The sequence below is a fragment of the Salvelinus alpinus genome, chromosome 2 (assembly GCF_045679555.1).
Source record: "Salvelinus alpinus chromosome 2, SLU_Salpinus.1, whole genome shotgun sequence".
NCBI classification, from domain to species: Eukaryota; Metazoa; Chordata; class Actinopteri; order Salmoniformes; family Salmonidae; genus Salvelinus; species Salvelinus alpinus.
Window position 1 is genome coordinate 20,438,420 of NC_092087.1, and position 26,746 is coordinate 20,465,165.

Sequence of the window (26,746 nt, forward strand, 5' to 3'; positions counted from 1 at the left end):
TATATATAGGGGCAGGAGGAAACAGGGGGTAAAAAATGTATAACATAGGTTCACAATATTAACATTCAATGTATAAAAATATATGATGGCGGCTACTTTGAAGAATCTAAAATATATTTTGATTTGTTTAATACTTTTTTGGTTACAACATGATTGCATATGTGTTATTTCATAGTTTTGATGTCTTCACTATTATTCTACAATGTAGAAAATAGTAAAACAAATAAAGGAAAAACCCTTGAATGAGTAGGTGTGTCCAAACTTTTGACTGGTACTGTACATAATTTGGTCAGACCCAGAGCTGTAATTCTTAGTACTGCCATGAACAGATACTTTAGACAGCTACCTGTGAAGTCATCTATGAACGTTCTATTAACATCTGGGGTGTTATGGCCAGATACTCCATAGAGATTCTGGAACAAAGTATACTTTTCCAGAGATCGTGTTCATCTAAAATAAAGTATCTATAATGGACACTGGAGACTGAGTGTGTGACCTGGACCTGCCTGTTCTTGGTATCATAGCGTCCTCGCGTGTTGTAGATCCATGCCGTTTGTTTGACACCTTGATTCTCTTGACATTGACATTGACATTGATCTCTCAATGTATGACTGTAGGTTGAATCACCGTGGAACATTGGAAAACTCAGTGGCACTCTCTGCTGGCTTGAGGTAAGTATTAGGGGGGCAGTCCGTAATTATCATTGATTATACCACAGCATTGTTTAATACTTGTTTCTGATTGGCTATAAGGGCATTCTAGAATGGACATTAAAACCAGATAATGGGACAGTTGGAAAATATATCGGGACACCTTGCAATAATATGCGCCTACACATGCAGATCGTACCTGCTACAAAGTTACAGAAAGCTAAACCAACAACCGCACAAACTGAAATTGGATACATTGTAAACGCAGGTCCAACAAGGAAAAACCTAGCTAACTAGCATTTATTTGTTTTTGCAGAGACATAATCGAACAAACGACTGGGTCGTGTCTCTATCAACCAAAAGAAGAGAAAGTATGAATTTGCTTATAAAAATGAAAATATCAACAAAGTATTTCTACCTGTAAATTTGTGATTTCATATTGTTTTCTTTGGCAACTGTGGTATAAGAGGGATAAACGCCTCTGTTCTGTACATTACCTTGGAAAAATTAACTCTGCAAAGGGACATTCAGAGACTTGTCCCAAAGCCACACCTGCGTTGTCTTGGCTATGTACTTAGGGTCGGTGTCCTGTTTGAATGTGAATCTTTGACCCAGTCTGAGGTCCTGAGCACTCTGGAGCAGGTTTTCATCAAGGATCTCTCTGTACTTTGCTCCGTTCATCTTTGCCTCGATCCTGACTAGTCTCCCAGTCCCTGCCGCTGAAAAACATCCCCACACAGCATGATGCTGCCACCACCATGCTTCAGCGTAGGGATGGTGCCAGGTTTCCTCCAGACGTGACGCTTGGCATTCAGGCCAAAGAGTTCAATCTTGGTTTCATCAGACCAGAGAATCTTGTTTCTCATGGTCTGAGAGTCTTTAGGTGCCTTTTGGCAAACTCCAAGTGGGCTGTCATGTGCCTTTTACTGAGGAGTGGCTTCCGTATGGCCACTCTACCATAAAGTGCTGCAGAGATGGTTGTCATTCTGGAAGGTTCTCCCATCTCCACAGAGGAGCTCTGTCAGAGTGACCATTGGGTTCTTGGTCACCTCCCTGACCAAGGCCCTTCTCCCCCGATTGCTCAGTTTGGCCGGCCGCCAGCTCTCGGAAGAGTCTTGGTGGTTCCAAACTTCTTCCATTTTTAAGAATGATGTAGGCCACTGTGTTCTTGGGGAACTTGAATGCTGCAGAAATGTTTTGGTACCCTTTCCCAGATCTGTGCCTCGACACAATCCTGCCTTGGAGCTCTACGGACAATTCCTTAATTAATTCCTTGTTTTTTGCTCTGACATGCACTGTCAACTGTTGGACCTTATATAGACAGGTGTGTGCCTTTCCAAATCGTGTCCCGCCAGCGGGACACCTGTCGACAGCTTCTGGTGAAATTGGAGGGCGCACAATTCAAAAAAATCATCATAAAAATTATGGATATTAAACATCTAGGTACATACAAGTGTCTTAAGAAGCTTAAATTCTTGTTAATCTAACTGCATTGTACGATCTACAATAGGCTTTACAGCGAAAGCATGCCATGCGATTGTTTGAGGATGGCGCCCCACATCAAAATATTTTTCAACCAGCACAGGCTTCATAAAATCACAAATAGCGATTAAATAGTCACTTACTGTCACGTTCCTGACCTATTTATGTTAGTTTGTTGTATGTGTTAGTTGGTCAGGACGTGAGTTTGGGTGGGCATTCTATGTTGTCTGTTTCTATGTTGGTTTAAGGGTTGCCTGGTATGGCTCTCAATTAGAGGCAGGTGTTTGGCGTTCCTCTAATTGAGAGTCATATTTAGGTAGGTTGTTTCACAGTGTTCGTTGTGGGTGGTTGTCTCCTGTGTCTGTATGTATGTTCGTGCCACACGGGACTGTAGCGTTTGTTTGTAGTTGTGTACCTGTTCGTGCGTTCTTCATGTTGTATGTAAGTTCCATGTTCAGGTCTGTCTACGTCGTGTTTGTTATTTTGTAATTTTCAAGTGTTTTCGTGTTCGTTTCGTAATTCAAATAATATCAGTTATGTCATCATACCTCGCTGCACATTGGTCTTCAGATCCCTCTCTCCTCTCCTCGTCCGAGGAGGAGGAGGAATTAGAGAATCGTTACACTTACTTTTTGAAAGTCTGTTTAGTTGGCGCCATCGATTTGAGTAATGCACTCGTTCAACGTGCAGAGAAAGGAATCCAAAAAGCTACCGTTAAACTTTCTTAACTTCTCTAGGGTAGGGGGCAGCATTTGGAATTTTGGATGAAATGCATGCCCAAATTAAACTGCCTGCTTCTCGGGCCCAGAAGATATTATATGCATATAACTGGATTTGATTTGGATTTGGATAGAAAACACTCTAAAGTTTCCAAAACTGTTAAAATAGTGTCAGTGAGTATAACAGAACTGATTTGGCAGGCGAAAACCTGAGAAAAATCCATTCAGGAAGTAGTGTTTTTGTTGGTTTTGTAGTTTTCTATTCAATGCCATTACAGTATCCATTGACTTAGGACTCAAATTGCAGTTTCTATGCCTTCCACTAGATGTCAACAGTCTTTAGAAATTGTTTCAGGCTTTATTCTGAAAAATGAGGAAGTAAGAGCAGTCTGAATGAGTGGACCCTAAAGTGTCACAGAGCTTTTTCATGCGCGAGACCGAGAGAGTGCCTTTCTTGTTTACCTTTTAAATTGACGACGTTATTGTCCGGTTTAAATATTATCGATTATTTAGGCTAAAAACAACCTGAGGATTGAATATAAACATCGTTTGACATGTTTATATCAACTTTACGGATACAATTTTGATTTTTTTGTTTGCCTGTTTTGACTGCGTATGAGCCTGTGGATTACTGAAGAAAACGCGCGAACAAAACTGAGGTTTTTGGATATAAAGAGACTTTATCGAACAAAAGGGACATTGATTGAGTAAATTAATGTCTGCTGAGTGCAACCATATGAAGATCATCAAAGGTAAGGGATTAATTTTATCTCTATTTCTGACTTGTGTAACTCTTCTACTTGGCTGGTTACTGTTTGTAATGATTTGTCTAGTGGGCTATGTTCTCAAATAATCGTACGGTATGCTTTCGCCGTAAAGCATTTTTTTAAATCTGACACCGTGGTTGGATTCACAAGAAGTTCATCTTTAAACCTATGTAAAATATGTTTTGTTTTCTGAATTTTTATAATGAGTATTTCTGTATTTGAATTTGGCGCCCAGCAGTTTCACTGGCTGTTGAAGAGGTGGGACGCTAACGTCTCACATACCCAAGAGAGGTTAAAACAAGTCAAAATACGTTTCTATTTAATCCTCAGGTACCCTAAAATGTAATTAAACTATAATATTTAATACGGAAATAAGTATGTTCAATAGGAAAGTAAAATTAGCAGGTGTGTGTCCTCTTCGTGGCACGTGCACAGACTGATTTCCAACTCTGACTTCCAGTACTAAAACTCAAAATTCTTCCTCGTTTGGGAAGAAACAAGCCTGAAACAAACAAAGACTGTTGACATCTAGTGGAAGCCATAGGAATTGCAATCTGGGAGATGGAATTGCAAATGCCCCATAGCTTTCCATATAAAGAGCATGGGCTCTCAAAAAAAAAAAAAATCTTAGGATTTTCTCCTGCCATATCAATTGTGTTATAGTCTCATACATTATTTTAACATTCATACAAACTTCAAAGTGTTTTCTATCCAATGGTACCAATTATATGCATATCCTGGCTTCTGGGCCTGAGTAACAGTTTAGTCAGTTTACTTTGGGCACATCAGTCAGACAGGGAGTGGAGAAAAATAGACCCTAGCCTGAAGAATTATGTAAATAAGGTATATCAGTGTTTTTATTTTTAATACATTTGCTAAAATTTCAAAAAAAACTTTTCGGTTTGTCATTATGGGGCATTGTGTGTGGATTGCTGAGTTTAATTTTTTTTTTATACATTTTAGAATAAGGCTATAACGTAACAAAATTTGAAAAAAGTTAAGGGGTCTGAGTACTTTCCGAAGGCACTGTATATATCCACTGATTGTCATCTCCTACTGGTACACTGGTAGCGCATTGTTTTAGGAGAAGAAGAGGCGGCCAGGTTAAAGCTATGACGACAGATTGGTTCCTCTTAGACCTGTGTGTGTGCATGTGTGGCTTGCGTGCATCAGAGTGTAGGTACAGTAGGAGTATTAGGGTGTGCCCCGGGGCTGTGAACAAGCCCAGGTGTTTTTTCCCAACTGGCAAACAGACGAGTGGGGTGCGAGGTGGCTGTCTGCTCCCTGATCGATGGCGTGTGTGTGAAGGCACCAGAGGACGAAGAAGGACGAGTGTGTGCGGCGCATCTTAAACCTTTCTCTGTGAACCTGACAGTGAGGGCTGGTAATCGGACGCCTGAGAGATAGCAGTTTGGCCATAATGGTGATAATGGAGGAAGTGGTAATCTAATGACATCCTGCAGCTGCCTGAAAGCCCTCGTCAGTAGAGCTGTCTGCCTGGGAGAGACTGACGGGACCCCATCTCTCATCCGCTCTGTCGCTCATCCAGTCTGTCTCTCAGCCGCTCTGTCACTCACTCTCATCCTCATGCTCTGTCGCTCTAACCCTCTACTTTACCAAGTCTCTTTTCCCGTCTCTCTATTTAACTATCCCCTCCCTTTCTAGATATCTCTCTCTTTTCCCATTTCTCTATTTAACTATCCCCTCCCTTAGTATCGCTCTCTCTCTTTTACCGTTTCTCTATGTATTTAACTATCCCCTCCCTTTCTATATCTCTCTTTTCTCCATTTCTCTCAATCTTTTCACTGTTTCCCCTTTTTTGTCTTTCCCTTTTATTCTCGTCCTCCCCCTGTCTAACTCTCACCCTTCTCTCTTTCCCCACTCCCTCCATCTGCTAGCTGTTAACCAGCCTCATAACCGGACAGACAGGGTTGGTGGAGCCGTTAACCCTTAACACTCGTAGCTCTGGCTCTGTGCTTCACAGCGCTGTATGGGTTTTGACTGACAGCCGTTCTGAAATTTAGTACCGCACGACAAGAAGTTGCAACAATCCCTCCTGTAGGGTTTTTACGATTATGAAAGTCCTGGAAAAGTAATGGAATTTAAAAATGTGTGTTTTCCAGGCCTGGAAAAGTTTTGGAAAATGATATAGTCTGAAAAGTAATGGAAATTAATTTAATAATTTCTGTTAATGTAATTTCTTTAGGCACAGTTAAGTATTTGTTCAATCAAATACAAATCTTCATATCAGCCAGGATTGGAATGACACTTTAGCACGTCTGTGTTTGCGCGCATCACCTGCATGTGTGCGAGACAGCTGTTGCTCAAGAAGAGACAGACATTGCAGCAGCAGGTATGCTTAGCCTATAAAATATGATCGAGAACAGACTAACTAGGTAGCCAGTTCAAAACATAAACTGAGTATAGCAAACATTAGGAACACCTTCCCTAATATTGAGTTGAACTCCCTTTTGCCCTCAGAACAGCCTGAATTCATTGGGGAATGTCTCTACAAGGTGTCAAAAGTGTTCAAGAGGGTACTGGTTCATGTTGACACCAATGCTTCCCACAGTTGTGTCAAGTTGGCTGGATGTCCTTTGGGTGGTGGACCATTCTTGATACACATGGGAAACTGTTGAGCATGTAAAACCCAACAGCGTTGCTGTTCTTGACACAAACCGGTGCGCCTGGCACCTACTACCATACCTTGTTCAAAGACACTTAAAACTTTTGTCTTGCCCATTCACCCTCTGAATGACACACAATCACAATGTCTCAAGGCTTAAAAATATTTATAATTATTTAACCTGTTTCCTCCCCTTCAATTACACTGATTTGAAGTGAATTTAACAAGTTACATCAATAAGGAATCATAGCTTTCACCTGGTCAGTCTATCACCTGAAAAGATTAGATGTTCTTAATGTTTTGTATACTCAGTGTATCTTGTACCCTCTAGTAACTGTTTTAGGCCTGACCCCATTTAGTCGACTGGTTGATTGTTTGTTTGGTTGGTTGTTAGGCTGTTGGTCGACCAAGATTTTTTTGATCCAGCAGTGGACACGTTTTGCAGAGCGCACAACCTAGCCTGTACTTGTGAGAAGTTTTGGTTAATTTCGTTCCATTTAGGAGTTGTCAATTTATTCATTACCGTTTGTTTAGAGCGCTCCTGTCAATCTTGCGCAAATGTAGGCTTATAAATGTGGCCATCTGTGGATCGGATACTTTTTCTGATTGTCTTAACTCTCCATCACTGTGTAACTTCTGAAAGTAGTTTTGTGTTCGCCTCAAACGGCAAGTAAACGAAATCTGTTTTTACATCCATTGAGAATGACAATAGTCCACTCAGCAGGGAATTTGGAAAAAAAGGTCATGCTCTGATCCGGTGGAAACTTCATAAAAAAGGCCTATATGATTACTTCTTATCCCTTACGCAAATAGCTTACACCTGTGTCTGTCTGTCAGGAGCTCACTGGCACAGGAAACTCTGAGGGCCCAGAATATCTTGGACAATGTTGCAAGTTTGCTAGCACAAGCTTCAGTCAGACTAAGTTAATAGTTGATACAATATTTCAAGTTCTTTGCAGACAGGCCATGCGTAGCCTATGTGATTTATAGGATATTTATTTTAATCAATACATTTTCTACTGGCGGGCTGCAAGGTTTTTATTTGTTGCCGCTATGTAGGCTATTTTTACATGTTGCCAATGGCAATAGAAGTTACTTTTAGATTTGTAACATTTTCATTTAGATAGAATTTTGATGAACCACATGACATTGATTTTGTAGATATGAAGACTTTATTATACATGAAATTAATCTGTAGCACAAATGTGCATATGAAAATAATAACTGGCACGCAGATCAGTAAAATTTGTACGATAACTTGACACTCCAAATGGAAAAGATTGCAGACCATTGTTGTAGCCTATTTCCGTCAACTTCATGACTCCTTTCTATCCGCAACAAAATTACTATCGGTTTCTCTGAAATACCTTGTGAAAGCTTAACACTGTAAGATCATATTTTATTACTTAGCTAGTCATGCTGGCAATAGAACAAGCTTTAAAATCATGCCCACTTGACCCAGATTGCGATTTATAATGGACTGTTTTTGGATTGTGTAAACAACAACAGTAATTGTGTGATGACGGGGATGCAGGGTTTTGTTCCAAACTAAGCAACTAAAAGTGTGCTTGTTCTAGTTCCTCAACGACACAGCTAGGAGAGCTCAAAAAAGTACTTTATAGTTGAAGACTTCTTTGAGTCATTAAAGTACATTGAAATTTCTTAGGAACTGTGCACACTTTGAAGAGGTGTGTGGCCACTTGTAGACACCAGTTAGACCTCTCACTTAAACGTTGTAATTTTTTATGTCTTATGTTGCACCTATCCACATTCTTCAGGAATAGTCTTATCATGTTACTGAATGTATCCAGAGTATTTTCAGATTTTGTTATCAACAAATTACAATAAATGTAAAGTGCACATAAAATCAAGTGTTATCTTTTCGATTCAGTCTGCGGCAGGTGAACTGTTGTGTCCTCACAATTTCCCCATTATCTCCAAACTGTTCTCTTTCAATTGCTACCATGGTTATGCATTTCATATTTCTTCCGTAATAAACATTTCAGTTTATCCCTGTCCATATAGGACAATTCCTACGAGCGTAAAGGGTTAACCAGCCCCCTAACCATTCAGACAGGGTGGCGTAGCTGTTAACCAGCCTCCTAACCATTCAGACAGGGTTGGCGTAGCTGTTAACCAGCCTCCTAACCATTCAGACAGGGTTGGCGTAGCTGTTAACCAGCCTCCTAACCATTCAGACAGGGTTGGCGTAGCTGTTAACCAGCCTCCTAACCATTCAGACAGGGTTGGCGTAGCTGTTAACCAGCCTCCTAACCATTCAGACAGGGTTGGCGTAGCTGTTAACCAGCCTCCTAACCATTCAGACAGGGTTGGCGTAGCTGTTAACCAGCCTCCTAACCATTCAGACAGGGTTGGCGTAGCTGTTAACCAGCCTCCTAACCATTCAGACAGGGTTGGCGTAGCTGTTAACCAGCCTCCTAACCATTCAGACAGGGTTGGCGTAGCTGTTAACAGCCTCCTGGTGGTTGGTGTGCAGCTGAGTCTTATTTACAGCCAGGCTGCTAAACAGCCCCGAGGGAGAGGGGATGAGCCCTGATGACATGCAAGGAGACAGTCTCTCTCTCTGAGCGCAGTCTTAACAAGCCAGAGAGGATGAATGAAAAAGGAAAGCAGAGGGTTCTCTCTCAGCTCTTTTGTCCACCGATGCAGAGAAAAGCCTTGAGCTGAAAAAGTGATTAAGGACCACCAACAATTAAAGGCTGCGGCTGCAGAAGGTGTTTAAGAGTTCCTTGCCTATTTCCCCCTCTATAAAAGGGAAGTCGTTAGTTTACCAAAGACTGCAATTAGGAGTGGGCAAGCCTGCTTAGTGCTGGAGGGAAGGAGGAAAGAAAGTGGCTGCTGAGCCAAACTTTTTAAGATGAAGTCCCTTACTCTTCTTTTGTAAGGTTTCCCTTTTTGAATGTCTAGTGTCTGGCCATGATGAAAATGCAGCATGTCTTTTTTTGTTTGTTTTCTTTCAGACGTACAGCTCATTGCAGAAGGTCCTGGTGGCCTTCGGGAGGAGGGTGTTGTTACCTGCTTTACAGGCACTTTGCCTTAGTCTCTGCAGACATGCAGGATGCAGCTCGGTTCTTCCAGTCAGGTGAGTCTAGACTAGATGATGCCCTCTGTGACCACTCAACCCTGCCCTGAGGCTGCCGGGCACCTCCACACCTTAGTGGCCTGTTTGTGCATGCTGGTTAGAGCAGTATTGGCGGCCTCAGTGTCGTGCCCAAATAATAAAGCCCTCAATATGGCCTCGTCTATCCCCAATTAATGTGACAGCATAGTTATGCTTAATTTGAAAGCATTGATTTAGTACCACTCTCTTTACTCTGACCAATGTTTTGATGGGAAATTGTGGTTTAATGCATTTCTGTTGGAAGGCAAAGCCTGCCTGGTAGCTGTGGGCTGCAGCTTCTCTGTTCAATGCTTTGGCGACTGACAGAAAGACTGCTTTACAGCCAACATGCACCAAAATTCATACATCACCACAGCACCACAAGCAGAGCAGAGCAGCCCGCATACAAGCAGAATATTTCCTGCTCAAAACAATGCACTGAATAAAGTATCTAGAGAAAGGCCTCTCATTCGTGCTGCAGTATAGCATATGTGTAAAAGAAACCTCTCCATCAGAGTTGTCTGTCTGATTTAACCTCTCCAAGCAGAAAGTGTGTTTTTGTTCCATATGGACTCAAACTGTTGACTTTGATATTGCCCAGCACAAAGTAATCTTTAAATCAAAGCCCCGCAGGTAGGTAGATGAAGGCTCTGCCGTGTCAACACATTTAGGATGTCTGTGGGGTGAGATGATCCAGTTTGTGATGATTTGAACGCTCGTCAATGTCTGCAAATGAAAGGTTATTTTAAGCTCCAGATTAGAATTTTTCCGTGCCTCATTAGGTAAGGAGATGAGTTGATCAGATGACTGGGAGAATCCCACTTAGTCACCGTGAAGGAAGCCTCCTTGTACTAGACTACACTATCTACCTTAATTCTCTAGAAACAAACACACAACTTCACCTGTTATAATGGACCGTTTCACTCTCTCTCCTGACGCTGGACATTAGTTAATAAACAGTCACATACCCAGTTGTTTCTGTGCTGGAAAATGCAACCAAGCCTAACTGATGATATTAGTCTAAGCAGGCCAACAACAGCAAATGCGTCTCTTCATTTGAATGAGTTTCCCTCTGCAAGTTCAACAACATTTTGTTCAGGCTTGTAATTGTCTTTATTTCCGTGCAGCAGCATCAGGCGAGAGAGTGAGTGTGGGTAATAGGGCCCACGTTAATGAACTGTAAAACTCCAGTAATGCAGCCTGGCTGGTGTACGTCTGAGAGGGCGCCACACGTTTCCTCCCAGCATTACTGCGCACAGCTAATTCATTTGTCAGGATAAGGCAAATGAAAATGTATGCTCTAATGTGATGCACTTAATTTAAACGGCCTTGAAAGCAAACTTTGGTAGATATTAGGAAAACAAACTCATTAATGTCTTGGGGGAGCGGCAGGTTAAGACCTTGAAAGAACTGTTATCCTGGGGGTAAATATTTGAACTGCCCTCTGCCAGGGCAGACTGGGATAAAAATTCAGCCCTGGCATTTCAGCCACACTGCGCGCGGTGTCTGTCTGTCACTGTTGTCTGTCTACTTTTCCTTGTTCTCCTCTGTTGGTACTCTGTCTGTGTCAGTCACTCTGTCTGTCACTCCTAAGTGTTAATTGCTATTATATATAGAGCCAACATATTGAGGAACTGGCAGTACATCAACTCCACTACACTCACCTCTGAGCTGTCTCTGCTAAGCCTAGCATCCATTCCCACAGACCAGGGGATCACATTACCTCTGCTGGGCCCAGCAACATCCTAGTTGTGAATGAAGAAAGATGACTCGATAAATGCCTAAAAGATGATCATTGGCTCATAGTACCTTATGAAAGCCTAACTACTTATATTGCAAATATAAGTGCCTGGCTATCATACATGTCCCCCCTATCCTAACGGTTAATTATTATTACAAACATGTGTGTGTGTCTCTCACTCGGTCTCTGTTTTTTCCCTACGTCCACTATACTTGACGACTGCAGCAGCTGTCTGTGCTGCTGTGCCTATCATCACTGGGACCAGAAGACCAGGGAACCACACTGCCTGTGCTGGGCCCAGCAACCCCCTACCTGCGAGTTGATTGATATTTTGGCTCAGTATTATATATTACACACCGTTTGCTCACCATTTATTAATCATTACTCCCACATTTGTAAATGTTAGTAAGCTAGTTATTCACACTTGTATATATATATTTCCTTAAATATCCTGTGTTGTTTGCTTCTGTGAGAAATTACACTGGTCACTCAAAGCATTTATAAAGTATTTATAAAATATAAATAGACTCACTTTAGGGACTGCAAAAAGACCTTACAAATTATTAGTAAATGGTTTATTAATGTGAGAGTAATGATTAATAAATGGTGAACATACAATTTATAAATGCCTTATGGTTTATTACGGATTCTTAAAGTGTTACCCATCCTAGTTGTAAAAGAATAAACACATATATTTGACAAAGAACAAAATCACGGAATAAATGCCTTATAGATGACCATTGGCTTACTGTATATAATACCTTATAACAGCCTAACTACATATTTCAAATTAGTGCATGTCAAGTGTTCCCTCCTGCCCACTTAGTGTTTAAATATTAGGCTACATATAATTCAATAGAGAGAGAAGGAGAAAGAGAGACTGACAGTTCCTTAATGGTTTGGCTATATAATATAGTAATTGGCTACATTAAGGAACAGTCAGTCTCTCTCTCCTTCACTCTCTGTTTTCTTCTATTGAATTTAGTATACAACCTTCTGTGTTTGCCAAAGAATGAAGCCAGGACTAGTTTATGTGAATGGATTTACAGCTTTGTGCTTAGTTTGGCAGTTCTGCACGTGTATGCATATCTTTCTGCCAAGAAGTGATGGACCTTTCAGCAAATTAAATAAGCTGGAGATAGGCGGGACTTTCCAGCCTTCAGTGGCGGTGGCTATGTAATGTAATCCGACACCAAAGTCACTTGTTACTTCAGCTCATAAACCCTGAAGAGACTGAGATTCAGAAGCGATTAAACATTGATCAAACAATGAAAATACACAGACAGTCCCCGAATTGACCATCATTGTAATACATGTGTTAAGTAAAAAATATTTGTGTTTAGTAAAAAGCACTGTATAAATGTCTAGTAGATGGCCTACTGTATGTACCTACTGTATGTGTTATAAAAGCCAATCTCACTACTTGTTAGGCTATATTGCAAGTAGCCTAGTGTGTAAATGTTCCCCCAAATCCCCCTTCCCTAATTAGCCTATATTTCATACAATATACAACCAAAATATTAGGCCTATCTGTGTCAGTGTGCGTTAGTGAGTGTGTCCGTCTGTTTTCTTCCTACCTCGACTGCACCACAGCAGCTGATCTGTCATGTCTCACAGACAAAGTACATGGACCAGCAGAGCCAGAACATTTTGCAAATAAGTAGGTTCATTTCACACATCAAGCCTTTTCTGGTCTCCATTCCTTGTTTCTGTTTTGACTGAGTGACTGGCAGAGAGTCAGAGCGGTTCTCACACTCTTTGATGATGCGCGTTTAAATTGTAATGTGAATTTGCGCCACCTCAGCTCAGCCAATCAGGAAACTGGACCGACCCATCTTGGGAGTGGGGCGGCCGTTGCCCACTAGCCAGCCAAATCCTCAATATACACTGAGTGTACAAAACATTAAGGACCCCCACACCCCCCTTTTGCCCTCAGAAAAGCCTCAATTCGTCAGGCTATGGACTCTACAAGGTGTAGAAAGCGTCCCACAGGGATGCTGGACCATGTTGACTCCAATGCTTCCCACAGTTGTGTCAAATTGGCTGGATGTCCTTTGGGTGGTGGACTATTCTTGATACACACGGTAAACTGTTGAGCATGAAAAACCCAGTAGCGTTGCAGTTCTTGACACAACCGGTGCGCCTGGCACCTACTACCATACCCCGTTCAAAGGCACTTAAATCTGTAGTCTTGCCCATTCACCCTCTGAATGGCACACATACACAATCCAGGTCTCAATTGTCTCGAGGCTTAAAAATCCTCCTCCCCTACCCTATACTCCCCTTCATCTACACTGATTGAAGCAGATTTAACAAGTGACATCAATAAGGGATCATAAGTTTCACCTGGATTTACCTGGTCAGTCTAAGTAATGGAAAGAGCAGATGTTCTTAATGTTTTGTACACTCAGTGTAGATGATTATGACAGAGAAAAGGTGCAAAGGTCATAGAAAAAACATGGCCATGGGCTGCCGGCTGTGTACATTATTTTTGTATTTATATATGGTTTTGGTCAATTTCGACCACCCAACCCAAATAACAAATAAAAGATGGTCCTTCTGGCAGCACGGACGCTTATTCTCAAGGAACTCATCCAGCTGCCTGCTAAGTGGCTGCAACCAATGGGCCGCCAGGCAGGGAGAGCTGGGTAGCGAGGGTTTAGCACGACTGCTGTCGTGTAGCTGACAGAAGGACCCACTGGAGTTGACTGTCGCGCTAGCCTATACTGAGCTGGAAATGTTCCGTAATTGCTGTTCCTCAGTGTAGCTAAACTCACATTTCTCTGTCATGTTTTTAATTGAGCCTTTTCCCTTGGCTTTTTAACATTTAGCTGAAATTTAGCAGTCACTCTATTTCAATATAGCACTAGAAAAGGTTGGAGTCTCCACTGGAGGATGAGCTCATATAGTAGGCTATGTATGCTGTTGTAGAAGTGCACACGACCCTACTAGTAGTTGAAACCATAAGTCTGCAGTTATCTTATACAGTATGTGCAGCTGTGTGTTGCCTATGCTCTCTTGTCACTTTGCCATGATGGATGTTAGGGGGCAGGGGGGGGTGCCCCTGTGGCAGCTGTGTTGCTGTGCCCATGCACCTCCCTCCCGGGCCTGCCTGCCTGTCTGTCTGACCCGCTCCAGGGCTCAACCACTGGGCTCGCCACCAACATGATCAACTGGCTGAACTTGTCATCAGAGTGTAAAACAGACGAGTGCAGGATTTATTGTGTCACACGGCTCTCTCCCTCCCAGGCGCTCTCCCTCCCAGGCTAGCTCTTCAGGCTGGAGAGAAAAGTAAAACCGTGAGTTTTGGAGCAGGGAGAGTAGAGCTGTGTCTCTGTACTCTGTGTCCTGGCCCTGGAGTTGGAAGCTGAGCTCTCTCTGTCTGCTCCCTCTGTAAGACAGCTCATAATCTAAATGAAAACTAAAATGTTTGTGTAAGGTTTTCCTCAGAGTGAGTGTTCTGTTTGTTTTGAAAAGAACAGAATGTCTCTGGTTACTGTGAGCCAATCCTGGAGGTGGATGCTGGACAGGAGGATTGTATCTAGACTTCAGTGCTCTGCAACAAGCCAATTGCGTCCCACCAAGGGGCTATTTATATGCCTGGGTTGAGAAAGGAGTTTTGTGGCAGCGAATGTAAAGGATCTAACTTGGCTCCCTCCAGGTGTGTGTCTTTTTGTAATGGTACACTTTGCGGGAAATCAGGCCAAATAAATGAGTTCCTAAACTGTTATGAAATGAACCGTTTTGATTATCTAGACCCACTTGAGTTGTCTTTCTGGACTAGATATAGTGGACCTGAAAGTTGATTAATTGCTCACTCTGTCATGAGTTGTCTGCAATAGTATGAACTTGCAATGGTCCCATGATCTCCCGTAGCCTGTTTAGCCTATAATTTGAAGAAAGGATGTGTGGAACAATGACAATGAGACTTTAAGCCTTTAGGAACCACAGTCTCTGCCAGCAACTCCCCTATTGTGTAATAATATACAGTAGCAGTCAAAAGTTTGGGACACACCTACTCATTCAAGGGTTTTTCCTTATTTTTACTATTTTCTATTTTGTAGCATAATAGTGAAGAATATAAATATGAATATATTTGTTAGTCTTCAAAGTAGCTACCCTTTGCCTTGATGACAGCTTTGCACACTCTTGGCATTCTCTCAACCAGCTTCACCTGGAATGCTTTTCCAACAGTTTTGAAGGAGTTCCCACATATGCTGAGCACTTGTTGGCTTCTTTTCTTTGGTCCAACTCATCCCAAACCATCTCAATTGGGTTGAGGTCGGGTGATTGTGGAGGCCAGGTCATCTGATGCAGCACTCCATCAATCTCCTTCTTGGTCAAATAGCCCTTACACAGCCTGGAGGTGTGTTGGCTCATTGTCCTGTTGAAAAACAAATTATAGTTCCATTAAGTGCAAACCAGATGGGATGTTGTATCACTGCAGAATGCTGTGGTAGCCATGCTGGTTAAGTGTGCCTTGAATTCTAAATAAATTACCGACAGTGTCACCAGCAAAGCACCATCACACCTTCTCTATGCTTCACTGTGGCAACCACACATGCAGAGATTATCTGAGATTAACCCTACTAATGTTTGTGTACTAAAATATCCTTCTTTAAGCCTAGGCATTGGGCTTGAGATAGTTAAAGAAACTAACTCATATAAGCTAAGTAACAAATATAATTAAGATGTCTTATCTACAGAATATGCTTATATGATTGAACTGTTGAAACTCTGTTATTAGAATGTCTCCTTTCGGACTCTGGTGTTGGCAGCTGCCCTTCCTCCCTCAAATGGGCCTCAGTAACCTTGGGTCCAGAGAGGGGAGAAGTCAGTCTTATCTTTCACATGTCCCTGTTGCTATGCAGAATATCAGCAAGGAGTATGGAAAAGGAGGTCAGAAGGAAACATTGTTTCCATATGTGAACTGTGTGTCTTTATTGCAAACCATGTGAAGGGATGTGAGTAATGGGGAACCAATCACTTGTCTCCTCAGTGTCTGTGTGTCAGTCACCTCCTAGGGGGAGACGGTTTCCACCTTGAACTAGGGGAGAGAACAAAGTAACAACAAATGTCCTAAGTTCTTAGTACTGAACAAAACAACAAGTTATTTGTATTTGGGGCCCAAGGTCTGGCACAGGATGTGTGGGGTTAGTGTTTGGAACCATTGTACGTCATATCTGAAGTTGCACCTATCCTGACATAGTATGTAACCCAGAAGTTAATTCCACTCAGTGGGCTCTCACTCCACCACCTGCGGGGTGGGGCGACGAGCCTCCTTGTTGTAACAAGTCTTTTAATAAAAGTAATACCTTGATTGATTATTCATTTAGCCTTTCCTCATTATTGATTAAGGGTAGAATTTCCACCACACTCATCAGACCAAAGGACAGATTTCCACCAGTCTGATGTCCGTTGCTCATGTTTCTTGGCCCAAGCAAGTCTCTTGTTCTTATTGGTGTCCTTTAGTAGTGGTTTCTTTGCAGCAATTTGACCATGAAGGCCTGATTCACACAGTCTCCTCTGAACAGTTGATGTTAAGATGTGTCTGTTACTTGAACTCTGAAGCATTTTATTTGGGCTGCAATCTGAGGTGCAGTTAACTCTAATTAATTTATCCTCTGCAGCAGAGACAACTCTGGGTCTTCCTTTCCTGTGGTGGTCCTAATGAGAGCCAGTTTCATCATAGCGCTTGATGGTTTTTGCGACTGCACTTAAAGAAACTTTCAATGTTCTTGAAATTTTCTGGATTGACTGACCTTAATGTAATGATGGACTGTTGTTTCTCTTTGCTTATTTGAGCTGTTCTTGCCATAATATGGACTTGGTCTTTTACCAAATAGGGCTATCTTCTGTATACCACCCTTACCTTGTCACAACACAACTGATTGGCTTAAACGCATTAAGAAAAATAAATTCCAAAAATGTACTTTTAACAAGGCACACCTGTTAATTGAAATGAATTCCATGTGACTACCGCATGAAGCAGGTTGAGAGAATGCCAAGAGTGTGCAAAGCTGTCATCAAGGCAAAGGGTGGCTACTTTGAAGAATCTCAAATATAAAATATATTTTGATTTGTTTTAATTTTTTGCTTACTACATGATTCCATGTGTTCTTTCTTAGTTTTGATGTCTTCTATTATCCTTCAATGTAGAAAATAGTAAAAACAAACAAAAACCTTTGAGTAGGTGTGTCCAAGCACACATATATATTTTACATTTACATTTACATTTAAGTCATTTAGCAGACGCTCTTATCCAGAGCGACTTACAAATTGGTGCATTCACCTTATGATATCCAGTGGAACAACCACTTTACAATAGTGCATCTAACTCTTTTAAGGGGGGGGGGGGGTTAGAAGGATTACTTTATCCTATCCTAGGTATTCCTTAAAGAGGTGGGGTTTCAGGTGTCTCCGGAAGGTGGTGATTGACTCCGCTGACCTGGCGTCGTGAGGGAGTTTGTTCCACCATTGGGGTGCCAGAGCAGCGAACAGTTTTGACTGGGCTGAGCGGGAACTGTACTTCCTCAGAGGTAGGGAGGCGAGCAGGCCAGAGGTGGATGAACGCAGTGCCCTTGTTTGGGTGTAGGGCCTGATCAGAGCCTGAAGGTACGGGGGTGCCGTTCCCCTCACAGCTCCGTAGGCAAGCACCATGGTCTTGTAGCGGATGCGAGCTTCAACTGGAAGCCAGTGGAGAGAGCGGAGGAGCGGGGTGACGTGAGAGAACTTGGGAAAGTTGAACACCAGACGGGCTGCGGCGTTCTGGATGAGTTGTAGGGGTTTAATGGCACAGGCAGGGAGCCCAGCCAACAGCGAGTTGCAGTAATCCAGACGGGAGATGACAAGTGCCTGGATTAGGACCTGCGCCGCTTCCTGCGTGAGGCAGGGTCGTACTCTGCGAATGTTGTAGAGCATGAACCTACAGGAACGGGTCACCGCCTTGATGTTAGTTGAGAACGACAGGGTGTTGTCCAGGATCACGCCAAGGTTCTTAGCACTCTGGGAGGAGGATATATATATATATATATTACCATTCCTCACACGGCCATCGATTAACACTGTTTTTCTAGTCTTTCTGTTGTCCTTGTTCAGGGAAAGCATGCGTCCTGAAGTGCCTGTTGGATATTCACAAAGTCTTCCAGGAGAATGAGCCGGCCTACCTACTGAATGACCTCTACATCACAGACTACTGTGTCTTTATTCAGAGGGTCAAGTAAGTCCACCCTCCCTCCCTCAGCAAGAAAATTACCTCCCAGGGCCAAGGAAAGTGGCTCCCAGCTCCCATGATGCGGATTAGTCATTTGTCACAGAACGGCCACTTGACGGACAGAGCTATTGTGAGATGCAATCTACCTGTATCCGTGTTCCTGTGTCAAAGGTGCTGTTGGCGAGTGTGTGGTCTGTACAGTCTCCCTCCGTGCTGCAGTGGAGTCTCAGTAGATCATACTGAGACTGAGGCCTCTCTCAGTGACAGTACTAGGATGAGAAGAAGCAGATTGACAGTGCACTGTGTAGTACAAGATCTGTGCTTGTATGTTAACTCAAGAAAGATCTTTGTAGTTTCTTCCTTAATTGATGTAGAATGCACGGCTCTCTCCTCACCCTTGTACATATTTTACAAGCACATCATTCCATAATGAGCTCTGTTTTACTCTTGGTGAGGGTTTAGCCAAGTGGTGTGCTCGTCTGTAAAATAACAGGGAAATGTGCTCCTGACGTTGTAGGCCCCTCGTCCAGATGCAGACAGCCGGGAGTTTACTGGAGCTTTCTCTGGTTCAAATTTTGCCAACGAAGTCCCATTCTCTCTGGAAAAGAAAATACCTCGACGGCCAATTAATAATAAATCAATGGTGGAGATTAGAGTTGGAGTCCGTTTCGATCTGTCTGTTACACTGCAGCAGACAGGGGAAAAGAGAGTACAGAGAGAGTTTTTGTCCTGAGCTCTCTCGCACTCTCTCTCTCTCGCACTCGCTCTCTCTCTCTCTCTCGCTAGCTCTCAGAGCGTATGCTCGGAGCTGCTCTGTCAAGTCACTGGAAAACTCAATCAGTCTCACCTCAGTCAGAGTCAAGGAGATGAAACGACAGAAAGGCGTTTGAGTGCTTTCCCATCCGCCTCCCTCTCCTCCTCTCCCCCGCTGTGCATCGGCGCTAAATGTCAGCTTGACCTAACAACACGTTGCAACCCTGCATCGATCATTAAATGGATTAGTCCTCGTGCTTGCCGCATTGACCTGTGATTGAATTGTTACATTTCCCTTTTCCGGTAAAATTTTTCAGGTAATTAACAAAGCAAAGCTTTTTTGTCTTTCTGCCCTGAGACCTGGCTCATTTCAGCTGTGGTGTCAGCAGAGACCGACACAGTGAGAGTAGAGACAGCCAGAGAGTGGCTGAGTCCAGACTGAGGTATTAACCCTCCTGTTGTAGCGGTTGCCTCAGGGCACCTGGCTCGAAAATCTCCATAGCCCAGGCATTCCATTCCATTGTCTTGCTGCCAATCTATTCCCAGGTAGACATTTCATAACTGTTCTACATTGTTGTGCCTCAGACTGCATTTCATTCCTTTCTGAATGTGGAATTAAATAGCGCAGTCCACTTGCCATGCAAAGCAGCAGCGAGAGGAGAGCTGTCTGTTCTTTAGGCAGGCAGGCAGGCCTCGAGCAGCAACCAGCTGTGGTTTGCATGCCATAGACAGCGCTCTGTTATCACATATGGTTAGTTATGACAGCCCTTTGTCCCAGTGACAGGTTTGATGACAGATTGTATAAGCATTGTTCTACTCCTCACGGTTAGATATTCCCCCGTGAAGGATTTGTCATTCCTGCTAAGTGAGTTGTCTTTCTTTCTCTGTGATTCCGGTGGTAAGATGAGATGAGCTGTAATCCCCTGTATCTTGTCAGTCCTCCCCACAGTCGACTCCCAGACACGATCAGCCGTTCATGATGGACATAGTGATTAATGAATGCGTTGCTCCGTGGGTTGATTCATACTGTCTGTCTCTCTGGGCTGTCCCACATGCGTTCATGCTCTTAAAGTCCCTCCGACAGCAGAGACATCGGCCTCAAATTTACAGTATCATAAAAACTTCAGTGATTTAGACCAGTGAAACTCTCTCGTTCCACAAACTCACACACAGACAAACAAGTGGGCAGTCCACTCTCAGATCAGTACTATCAGGGTGGAGAAAATCATTCTAACACCATTTCGTATTTGTCCTGATAAAAGGTGTTTAAAGTGGATAATTAATGTTGCTTACAACATATTCTATATTACAGAGGGACATTCTTTCATTCACATATCTTTGAATTGTCAGATACATTGAACATTTCCTCCAATGATCTGCCACTAACAAATTAAAGCACCTCTTTACCATTTGTTTCACTGGTTTGTTTTGATGATCCTCTGATGCCCAACTCCTGCAGTGTTGTTAGACTGAAATGAAAACCTAGTCCTTATTTTATGTATCTGTTCTCTCATCAAAAGGCTTGGAAGGATTCCAATGTAGATTGACTGAGGCCAGTCTACCAAAGCCCATAGGATCAGTGTTGTGCTACTGTACCTCAGTTAAATCAGCAGGGCTCTAACTTCCCCTTGCTCTTTCAGCATTCGCACATTCCTCCCCCTCTTTACCCACTGTCTGCCGCACAATCAATTAATTGGGTAAATTAAATCCTAGAGCAAAAACCATGGCAACCTGTGGGTGTCTAGCTCAAGGGCTCGCTAGTCTAGGAGGAGAAAGTGAGGATCTTTCTCTCCCTTTAGTCTCTCTCTCTCTCTCTCTGTCTTTGTCTCTCTCTCGCTGCCGTCCATTCAGCCTCTACACACATTGTGTGTATGACAATGCCCAGAGGAGAGCTCTCTTCTCCACAGCCCCAGGAGGCCCTTGGGGGACAACCAGCTGCTGCAAGAACCAGACTGACCACCCCAGGCCACTGGGTTAAGGGGGGTTCAGTGGGCCAGTCAAGCCACGGCCAGACGCCTGGGGAATGTAATTGTATGTTGTCAGCAGTGGTTTCCCTATGATTTTTTTTCAGCGAGTCTCTACAGAAATATATATATACAGTACCAGTCAAAAGTTTGGACACCTACTTATTCAAGGGTTTTTCTTTATTTTTACTATTTTCTACATTGTAGGATAATAGTGAAGACATCAAAACTATGAAATAACACATATGGAATCATGTAGTAACCAAAAAAGTGTTAAACAAATCAAAATATATTTGAGATTTGAGATTCTTCAAAGTAGCCACCCTTTTCCTTGACAGCTTTGCACACTCTTGGCATTCTCTCAAACAGCTTCATGAGGAATGCTTTTCCAACAGTCTTGAAAGAGTTCCCACATATGTTGAGCACTTGATGGCTGCTTTTCCTTCACTCTGCGGTCCAACTCGTCCCAAACCATCTCAATTGGGTTGAGGTCGGGTGATTGTGGAGGCCAGGTCATCTGATGCATCACTCCATCACTCTCCTTCTTGGTCAAATAGACCTTACACAGCCTTACACTGTTGGGTCATTGTCCTGTTGAAAAACAAATGATAGTCCAGACCAGATGGGATGGCGTTTCGCTGCAGAATGCCGTGGTAGCCATGCTGGTTAAGTATGCTTTGAATTCTAAGTAAATCAACGACAGTGTCACCAGCAAAGCATCCCCACACCATCACACTTCCTCCTCCATGATTCACGGTGGGAACCACACATGCGGAGATCATCCGTTCACCTACTCTGCGTCTCACAAAGAAATGGCTGTTGGAACCAAAAATCTCAAATATGATCTCATCAGACCAAAGGACAGATTTCCACCGGTCTAATGTCCATTACTCGTGTTTCTTGGCCCAAGCAAGTCTCTTCTTATTATTGGTGTCCTTTAGTAGTGGTTTCTTTGCAGCAATTCGACCATGAAGGCCTGATTCACGTAGTCTCCTCTGTACAAGATGGTGCCTAGGAACATGGCTGACGTTTTACAGTCTCCCAACGAATGGTGCTATTTTGTTTTTTGGCGTTTTGTGTAACTTCTTTTTTAACACTTATTTTGTACATAATGTTGCTGCTATCGTCTCTTTTGACCAAAAATGACTTCAGAACAGCGATTACTCACCGCGGACTGGAAGAAACTTTTTCCTTAAACGAGTCAGACGAAAAGGATATATCATGCCTTCACTGGAACAGGCCCAGATCTCTGTAAATTACTTGACGACGCAGGAAAAGGGGCCGCAGATCGGGCTGCCTTCTGAGAATCCGTAGGCGAGCGAGTAAACTCCCGCTGTCATCCATTGTTCTTGCTAATGTGCAATCATTGGAAAATTTAATTGATGACCTACGATTAAGATTATCCTACCAACGGGACATTAAAAACTGTAATATCTTATGCTTCACCGAGACGTGGCTGAACAACGATATGGATAATATAGAGCTGGCAGGATTTTCCATGCACCGGCAGGACAGAGAAGCTACGTCTGGTAAGACGAGGGGTGTGGGTGTGTGTCTATTTGTCAATAACAGCTGGTGCACGATGTCTAATATTAAAGAAGTCTCAAGGTATTGCTCGCCTGAGGTAGAGTACCTTATGATGAGCTGTAGACCATATTATTTGTAGCCATCTATTTACCACCACAGAACGAAGCTGGCACCAAGAACGCTCTCAACCAACTCTATAAGGCCATAAGCAAAGAAGAAAATGCTCACCCAGAAGCAGTGGCCGGAGATTTTAATGCAGGCAAACTTAAATCCGTTTGACCAAATTTTTACCAGCATGTCACGTGCAACCAGAGGGGAAAAAATCCAAGACCACCTTTTCTCCACACACAGAGATGCATACAAAGCTCTCCTCCGCCCTCCATTTGGCAAATCTGACCATAATTATATCCCCCTGATTCCTGCTTACAAGCAAAAACTAAAGCAGGAAGTACCAGTGACTCGCTCAATACGGAAGTGGTCAGATGACGCGGATGCTACACTACAGGACTGTTTTGCTAGCACAGACTGGAATATGTTCCGGGATTCATCCAATGGCATTGAGGAGTACACCACCTCAGACTTCGGGTTCATCAATAAGTGCATCGACAACGTTGTCCCCACAGTGACCTTACGTACATATCCCAACCAGAAGCCATGGATTACAGGCAACATCCATATTGAGCTAAAGGCTAGAGCTGCCTCTTTCAAGGAGTGCGAGACTAATCTAGACGCTTATAAGAAATCCCGCTATGCCCTCAGACAAACCATCAAACAAGCAAAGCGTCAATACAGGATTAAGATTGAATCCTGCTACACCGGCTCTGATGTGGTAGGGCTTGAAAACTATTACGAACTACAAAGGGAAACCCAGACTCAAGCTGCCCAGTGACTCAAGCCTACCAGACGAGCTAAATGCCTTTTTATGCTCGCATCGAGGCAAGCAACACTGAAGCATGCACGAGAGCACCAGCTGTTCTGGATAACTCTGTGATCACACTCTCGGTAGCCGATGTGAACAAAACCTTTAAACAGGTCAACTTTCACAAAGCTTTTGGGCCAGACGGATTACCAGGACTTGTACTCAAAGCATGTGCGGACCAACTGTCAAGTGTCTTCACTGACATGTTCAACCCCTCCCCAACCGAGTCTGTAATACCTACATGTTTCAAGCAGACCACCATAGTCCCTGTGCCCAAGGAAGAGAAGATAACCTGCCTAAATGATTACTGTCCCGTAGCACTCACGTCGGTAGCCATGAAGTGCTTTGAAAGGCTGGTCATGGGTCACATCAACAGCATCCTCCCTGACACCCTAGATCCACTCCAATTCACATACCGCCCCAACAGATCCACAGATGACGCAATCTCAATCTCGCTCCACACTGCCCTTTCCCATGTGGACAAAAGGAACACCTCTATGAGAATGCTGTTCATTGACAACAGATCAGCGTTCAACACCATAGTGCCCCGCAAAGCTCATCACTAAGCTAAGGACTCTGGAACTAACACCTCCCTCTGCAACTGGATCCTGGACTTCCTGGCAGTGTGGTGAGCAAGACAAAGGATGTGAGCAAGACAAAGGACCTGATCGTGGACTACAGGAAAAGGCGGGCCGAACAGGCCCCCATTAACATCGACGGGGCTGTAGTGGAGCGGGTTGAGAGTTTCAAGTTCCTTGGTGTCCACATCACCAATGAACTATCATGGTCCAAACACACCAAGACAGTCGTGAAGAAAGCATGACAAACCCCTTTCCCCATCAGGAGACTGAAAAGATTTGGCATGGGTCCCCAGATCCTCAAAAGGTTCTACAACTGCACCATCAACGCCTGGTATGGCAACTGCTCGGCATCTGACCATAAGGCGCTACAGAGGGTAGTGCGTGGGGCGAAGCTTCCTGCCATCCAGGACCTATATAATAGGCCATGTCAGAGGAAAGCCCATAAAATTGTCAGACTCCAGTCACCCAAGTCATAGACTGTTCTCTCTGCTACCGCACGGGGAGCGGTAGCGGAGCTCCAAGTCTAGGACCAAAAGGCCCCTCAACAGCTTCTACCCCGAAGCCATTAATTAGACTGCTAAACAATTAATAAAATCGCCACTGGACTATTTACATTGCCCCCTCCCTTTTGTAGACTGCTGCTACTCGTTTATTATCTATGCATAGTCGCTTCACCCCTACCTACATGTACAAATTACCTCAACTAACCTGTACCCCCGCACACTGACTCGGTACCGGTACCCCCTGTATATGGCCTCGTTATTCTTATTGTGTTACTTTTTATTATAATTTTTTACTTAAGTCTATTTGGAAAATATTTAGTTAACTCTTCTTGAACTGCACTGTTGGTTAAGGGCTTGTAAGTAAGCATTTCACGGTAAAAACTAGTTGTATTCGGCGCATGTGACAATGTTTGATTTGATGTTGAGATGTATCTGTTACTTGAACTATGTGAAGCGTTTATTTGGGCTGCAATTTCTGAGGCTGGTAACTCTAATGAACTTATCCTTTGCAGCAGAGGTAACTCTGGGTCTTCCTTTCCTGTGGCGGTCATGAGAGCCAGTTTCATCATAGCATTTGATGGTTTTTGAGACTGCACTTGAAGAAACGTTCAAAGTTCTTGAAATTTTCCGTATTGACTGACTTTCATGTCTTAAAGTAATGATGGACTGTCATTTCTCTTTGCTTATTTGAGCTGTTCTCGCCATAATATGGACTTGGTCTTTTACCAAATAGGGCTATCTTCTGTATACCACCCTTACCTTGTCACAACACAACTGATTGGCTCAAATGCATTAAGAAGGAAAGAAATTCCACAAATTAAGGCAAGGCACACCTGTTAATTCAAATGCATGCCAGGTTACTACCTCGTGAAGCTGGTTGAGAGAATGCCAAGAGTGCAAAGCTGTCATCAATGCAAAGGGTAAAATATATTTTGATTTGTTTAACACTTTTTTGGTTACTACATGATTCCATATGTGTTATTTCATAGTTTTTATGTCTTCACCGTTATTCTACAATGTAGAAAATAGTTTAAAAAATAAAGAAAAACCCTTGAATGAGTAGGTGTGTCCAAACTTTTGACTGGTACTGTACATAATTGGGTCAGTTTTAAAATTTGCAGCAGTGGCAAGAATTTACACTGTGGTGCCCAGTGGGAGGTTAGTTTAGAAATGTTAAATTGCTCTTGAGAAATTCCTAGAAATGTGTCTCTTGTTAAATTCGGAAGCTAGCTAATTGGAGGGCTTTGGCTGCATTGACAATTATTTTCATGAAATGGTAGAAATGTTGGAAATGGAATACAGGTGAGCTTTATTTTCTCTTTGCAGATTTTTGGTTGTACTACTTTCCATGATGCAGCTAGTGTGACAGTCACTCTCTGGGTATGTACTGTAACTACACTACAGACATGTCTCTGTCAGGAGCTTGTCCTGTCCTGGGCCTTGTCTGTGAGGTAGTAGATAGATATTGTATCTAGTCTGTCTGATTTGAGCCCTCCCCACCACAGAGACAGCAGATCCTCTCTGTGTCCCGCTGGGATAAACAAAGCCAAGACTGTCTCACAGCTAACAGGGATAAGTACTTCAGATTTCCTCTCTGCATGACGTCCAGCTTTTGTGTACTTACACAGGAAGCCCGACACACAGAGGGAGAGAGAAACACTGACGGTGCTGTTGCATCAATGGTATACTAATAATGTATGAAGGAACTTCCTCTCCTTGAGTCCTCGTTTTGAATAGGAGTTAGGTAAACAACAAACTCTACAACTAGCTTCTACCAACTCTCTTCATGTTGCACATCAACTAATTGACTCTCTATACAGTTCCTTACTATACAGCACTCTAAGATTACAATCCCTACTATGAATGTGATGACTGTCCTGTGAGAGGGGTGTTGTGAGATCAGTGACTGTCAACAGTCCTGTGAGAGGGATGTTATGAGATCAGTGTGGAGGTAAAGGTGGGCAGCATAGCAGGGTACCAACACATGGCTGGAGGGAAGTGACTGACTGTGTAACCCAACTGATAGGACTCCAAACACCTCGTTATACAGCATAATGCCTCTGACACAGGTCTTCAGTGTTACTCACACTCTCCTTCACACACTCCATCAAACTCAGGAAGTCAGGAAATCCAAGCCTAAGGAGACTGAGTAGGGACATGTGTTGAATGTTTTATGACGT

At 43.1% G+C, this 26,746-nt stretch overlaps 1 pseudogene; it reads left to right on the forward strand.

The window, feature by feature from the left end:
* Window positions 1-26,746, forward strand: part of LOC139556102 (protein SHQ1 homolog) — a 73,654-nt pseudogene that overhangs the window by 14,299 nt on the left and 32,609 nt on the right.